Genomic DNA, 5,845 nt, shown 5'->3' with positions numbered 1-5,845 from the left:
ATAAACGCATTAAGTGAAGAAGCAACATTAAAGGACTATGCACACCGGACGCGAACAACGCGAGCGAATTCGAGGAGAATCGAGTATGCACACCGGACGCGAACAGCGCGAGCGAATTCGAGGGGAATAGAGTATGCACACCGGACACGAACGACACGAGCGAATTCGAGGAGAATAGAGTATGCACACCGGACACGAACGACGCGAGCGAATTCGAGGAGAATAGAGTATGCACACCGGACGCGAACGACGCGAGCGAATTCGAGGAGAATCGAGTACGCACACCGGACGCGAACGACACGAGCGAATTCGAGGAGAATCGAGTACGCACACCGGACGCGAACGACGCGAGCGAATTCGAGGAGAATCGAGTACGCACACCGGACGCGAACGACACGAGCGAATTCGAGGAGAATCGAGTATGCACACCGGACACGAACGACGCGAGCGAATTCGAGGAGAATAGAGTATGCACACCGGACACGAACGACGCGAGCGAATTCGAGGAGAATCGAGTACGCACACCGGACGCGAACGACACGAGCGAATTCGAGGAGAATCGAGTATGCACACCGGACACGAACGACGCGAGCGAATTCGAGGAGAATCGAGTACGCACACCGGACACGAACGACGCAAGCGAATTCGAGGAGAATAGAGTATGCACACCGGACACGAACGACGCGAGCGAATTCGAGGAGAATCGAGTATGCACACCGGACACGAACGACACGAGCGAATTCGAGGAGAATCGAGTACGCACACCGGACGCGAACGACACGAGCGAATTCGAGGAGAATCGAGTATGCACACCGGACGCGAACGACGCGAGCGAATTCGAGGAGAATCGAGTATGCACACCGGACGCGAACGACACGAGCGAATTCGAGGAGAATCGAGTATGCACACCGGACACGAACGACGCGAGCGAATTCGAGGAGAATAGAGTATGCACACCGGACGCGAACGACGCGAGCGAATTCGAGGGGAATAGAGTACGCACACCGGACGCGAACGACGCAAGCGAATTCGAGGGGAATAGAGTATGCACACCGGACGCGAACGACGCGAGCGAATTCGAGGGGAATAGAGTACGCACACCGGACACGAACGACGCGAGCGAATTCGAGGGGAATAGAGTATGCACACCGGGAGCGAACGACGCGAGCGAATTCGAGGAGAATCGAGTACGCACACCGGACGCGAACAACGCGAGCGAATTCGAGGAGAATCGAGTATGCACACCGGGAGCGAACGACGCGAGCGAATTCGAGGAGAATCGAGTACGCACACCGGGAGCGAACGACGCGAGCGAATTCGAGGAGAAATCGAGTACGCACACCGGACACGAACGACGCGAGCGAATTCGAGGAGAATCGAGTACGCACACCGGACGCGAACGACGCGAGCGAATTCGAGGAGAATCGAGTACGCACACCGGGAGCGAACGACGTGAGTGAATTCGAGGAGAATCGAGTATGCACCCCGGACACGAACGACGCGAGCGAATTCGAGGAGAATCGAGTATGCACACCGGGAGCGAACGACGCGAGCGAATTCGAGGAGAATCGAGTATGCACACCGGACGCGAACGACGCGAGCGAATTCGAGGGGAATAGAGTATGCACACCGGACACGAACGACACGAGCGAATTCGAGGGGAATAGAGTATGCACACCGGACACGAACGACGCGAGCGAATTCGAGGAGAATCGAGTATGCACCCCGGACGCGAACAGCGCGAGCGAATTCGAGGAGAATCGAGTATGCACACCGGGAGCGAACGACACGAGCGAATTCGAGGGGAATAGAGTATGCACACCGGACGCGAACAGCGCGAGCGAATTCGAGGAGAATCGAGTATGCACACCGGGAGCGAACGACACGAGCGAATTCGAGGAGAATCGAGTACGCACACCGGACACGAACGACGCAAGCGAATTCGAGGAGAATCGAGTACGCACACCGGACGCGAACGACGCGAGCGAATTCGAGGAGAATAGAGTATGCACACCGGACGCGAACGACACGAGCGAATTCGAGGAGAATCGAGTATGCACACCGGGAGCGAACGACACGAGCGAATTCGAGGAGAATCGAGTACGCACACCGGACGCGAACGACGCGAGCGAATTCGAGGAGAATCGAGTACGCACACCGGACACGAACGACGTGAGCGAATTCGAGGAGAATCGAGTATGCACACCGGGAGCGAACGACACGAGCGAATTCGAGGAGAATCGAGTATGCACACCGGACGCGAACGACGCAAGCGAATTCGAGGAGAATCGAGTATGCACCCCGGACACGAACGACGCGAGCGAATTCGAGGAGAATCGAGTATGCACACCGGGAGCGAACGACGCGAGCGAATTCGAGGAGAATCGAGTATGCACACCGGACGCGAACGACGCGAGCGAATTCGAGGGGAATAGAGTATGCACACCGGACACGAACGACACGAGCGAATTCGAGGAGAATCGAGTATGCACACCGGACACGAACGACGCGAGCGAATTCGAGGAGAATCGAGTATGCACCCCGGACGCGAACAGCGCGAGCGAATTCGAGGAGAATCGAGTATGCACACCGGGAGCGAACGACACGAGCGAATTCGAGGGGAATAGAGTATGCACACCGGACGCGAACAGCGCGAGCGAATTCGAGGAGAATCGAGTATGCACACCGGGAGCGAACGACACGAGCGAATTCGAGGAGAATCGAGTACGCACACCGGACACGAACGACGCAAGCGAATTCGAGGAGAATCGAGTACGCACACCGGACGCGAACGACACGAGCGAATTCGAGGAGAATCGAGTACGCACACCGGACGCGAACGACGCAAGCGAATTCGAGGAGAATCGAGTACGCACACCGGACGCGAACGACGCGAGCGAATTCGAGGAGAATCGAGTATGCAAACCGGACACGAACGACGCGAGCGAATTCGAGGAGAATCGAGTATGCAAACCGGACACGAACGACGCGAGCGAATTCGAGGAGAATCGAGTACGCACACCGGACGCGAACGACGCGAGCGAATTCGAGGAGAATCGAGTACGCACACCGGACGCGAACGACGCGAGCGAATTCGAGGAGAATCGAGTATGCACACCGGACGCGAACGACGCGAGCGAATTCGAGGAGAATCGAGTATGCACACCGGACGCGAACGACGCGAGCGAATTCGAGGAGAATCGAGTATGCACACCGGACGCGAACGACGCGAGCGAATTCGAGGAGAATCGAGTACGCACACCGGACGCGAACGACGCGAGCGAATTCGAGGAGAATCGAGTATGCACACCGGACGCGAACGACACAAGCGAATTCGAGGAGAATCGAGTACGCACACCGGACGCGAACGACGCGAGCGAATTCGAGGAGAATCGAGTATGCACACCGGACGCGAACGACGCGAGCGAATTCGAGGAGAATCGAGTACGCACACCGGACGCGAACGACGCGAGCGAATTCGAGGAGAATCGAGTACGCACACCGGGAGCGAACGACGTGAGTGAATTCGAGGAGAAATCGAGTATGCACCCCGGGAGCGAAGCAAACTACACAAACACAGCACGAGCACATAAAAAAAGACGACTGTAGCTAGTCATGAAAAGAAAATACCGCCTCCTTTTGTGGAGACGAAATAAAATAAATAAAACAAAGAAAGAGTATGGGTACACCACACACTAAAAAAAGGAAATTTAACAGGGACTGTTTACATGTGATCTGGTTTAGTGAATTATTCATAAAGAATACATCTACACATTTATTTTGAAATACTGAGGAAATTAGTTTAATATAATATACTTGTATTGATTTTCAATTAATAAAATCTTCTCAGTTATTGTTGAATGTGATTATTATTATTGGCCAATATTATGAAAATAAAGAAGCGTAATTTTACAGAAATACGAAACCAGTGTGTGGCACTCACTTTGACTAAAATGAAGGTGAAATAAAGAGAGATAGACATACCATCAATTTTCATATGGCATCCTTTTTATTGTCTACACTAGCATCATAAACAACATTATGTTTTTTGACTTTAATAATTAAATTCTCATTGATGTCCATTTTTTCTTTTTTTATTTCTGTGGTAATCTCTGCCTGATGAAACAGTGACAGGCTGATAAACAGTGACCTTTGACCCTTTTTCTGATTGGTCCATCACATGTATTTCTAAATTGGCTCGCTTCGTCCATGCCGCTCGCTATGGCTGTGGTGTGCATTGCTCCATTTAAATCAATCGTTTGAATTATTTTTGATTCGCTCGCTCGCTTCATTCGCGTCCAGAGTGCAGAGCCGTTAAGACAGTTATTGTGTTCACCTGCTGCATGCAGACACTGCGACAGACAGAGAGCCACAATCAGAGTATAAGGGCCCTTTGAACGAGTTCCCTAAAATCCCACAGAAAACAGATCTCAATGATGCAGAAGCACTACCGAAAGGATCAGGTGCCAGCAGTCCAACCAGTGCCATATAATTAAACTGAGCATATATATTTATTTATCCCTATATTTGGGAATCGGAAGATGTAATCCAGCCACGCTCTACTGTGGGAAGGAACAGTGGCAGCTCATATCCAGGAAGTCACTTCTGCAGCGTTGCTTTTGAGATAATCTGCAGATTCCAAAGAGAAGAATGAAACACAAGCGCCATGACTGCTAATCAGAGGGGAGAAAGGGGCTGGGAAACCTGGGACAAGTGAAGAACCGCAGGAAGTGTGGGAGCGGTGACAGCATCGCAACTGCTAATCAGAGGGGAGAAAGGGGCTGGGAAACCCAGGTTAGCTCTACTTTTAGCACTTAATCCATTACAGGATGGACTTGTGCATTGTTTGAGGCCTGTATCGCATTTCCATTCACAAGGAGTAACAAAGGCAATTTAATTGAAGTTAGGTTTCAGTGAAAGGGTTACGTCACCCTGTTTTGGTTTAAATGTAATTAGGAAATTACCTAATCCGGAGCGAAGCCAGCCTATGTTATGACATCATTTTATGTTTAATATTTTCCGACTTATTTTGGCTTTGTTTAATTTTTTTTTATCATTATATGAAATAGATATTTCTTTTCATATTAAGCAGACATTTATTATGTAATCTTTCAACTAGTAGTTTACGTTTTCTTTCAGTTTACACATAATGATACCCAAATGAAATAAAGGCAAGTTTATAACATTCATTCTAAACTACCTCACTGCTTATCACAGTACTGTTTCAAATACTAGGTCCGGACATATTGTTAGAAACAGCTCCCTTAATTGTGCTAGTGTTGTCTATTTTAGGATGGATACAAAGCAGCTAAGAGAGATGTCTTTTCTTAAAGAAAGGACAATATTGTTCCCTGGAATACGATACAGCTTTTTTAAAGGACGTACAGTCACTGATATGATGAAGAAGCAGAAGACACCTGCATTTTATACAAGTCATTTTTTAATGACCACCTAATAACGAAACTATCGCTGGTGTGAGTGAAACAGGAACAAATCTAGATCCATCTGCACCCTGTTTGTGTCGCTTTTCCACTGAACACCTTCCTGGATCGTTCCTTTTTAATAATGTCACAGCGCCATCTACCAGGCTTTCAGAAGTACTGCAGCTTGAGGAGTCTTGTCCCATTCCTGGGTTTCTTTAATTGAAAATTCATGCTGAATAAATACAATATAGCACACACACGCACACACGCATGTGTGCACACATGCACACACACACACACACACACACACAAAAGGAGTGTCTCATCTAAAAAAATATCTAAAAATCCACCCAGTATTCAGGAATACAATCATTTAATGGTACAGGAGGACGGTTGGCTGAAAAAAGGAATACAGCAACAAA

The sequence above is a fragment of the Acipenser ruthenus genome, chromosome 9 (assembly GCF_902713425.1).
Source record: "Acipenser ruthenus chromosome 9, fAciRut3.2 maternal haplotype, whole genome shotgun sequence".
Lineage (NCBI taxonomy): Eukaryota > Metazoa > Chordata > Actinopteri > Acipenseriformes > Acipenseridae > Acipenser > Acipenser ruthenus.
The sequence above is the reverse complement of the archived record's forward strand: the minus strand, read 5'-3'. Positions refer to the sequence as shown.